The sequence below is a fragment of the Malaclemys terrapin genome, chromosome 7, assembly GCF_027887155.1.
Source record: "Malaclemys terrapin pileata isolate rMalTer1 chromosome 7, rMalTer1.hap1, whole genome shotgun sequence".
Classification (NCBI taxonomy): Eukaryota; Metazoa; Chordata; order Testudines; family Emydidae; genus Malaclemys; species Malaclemys terrapin.
In genome coordinates, this window is record NC_071511.1 from 88,402,382 (window position 1) to 88,402,945 (window position 564).

Here is a 564-nt window from a genome sequence, read left to right on the forward strand (position 1 = left end):
CCTTCACTTGCCTGCTAGGACCGATACTCAGGCTTCTGCTTCCTTGAGAGTTTGACCATACTAATCTCCAAAGCAAAATATGGAACTTTTCCTACACTAATTAAGGTGCCTATGTTAACTGTTAAGGAAACTACAGAGAAAAATGAATCAAAGTCTTGACAAGTAAGTGAAAGAGGAACCTTTTATATATTTATTTGAAATATAACTAGAGGAATATAAGACAGTCTTCATATGCATAACTTAAAAGGTTTGCTACCTAGCTTTAACTGATTTAACTTTAAGCTTTTCAATTCAGTATAGAAACAAAATGTTGAATGTCTTCCAATTAAACTTTTATTAAAGCAAGACAGACTTGTTCAGATTGGGCTCACATACAGATACTGTTGGCACAAAATCATTTTTCAGCCACTTGAGGTAGTTCAAATAAACAAAAGCCAAGTTTGGTCACGAGCTCTCTTTCAAATACAATGGTGTTGAGAAATGTTTTTTATTCTGAGGATGTCCAATACTGCCCTGAGAAAAATAAGTGCAACTTCAAAGGAAAAAAAAGTTACAGCAACCAAG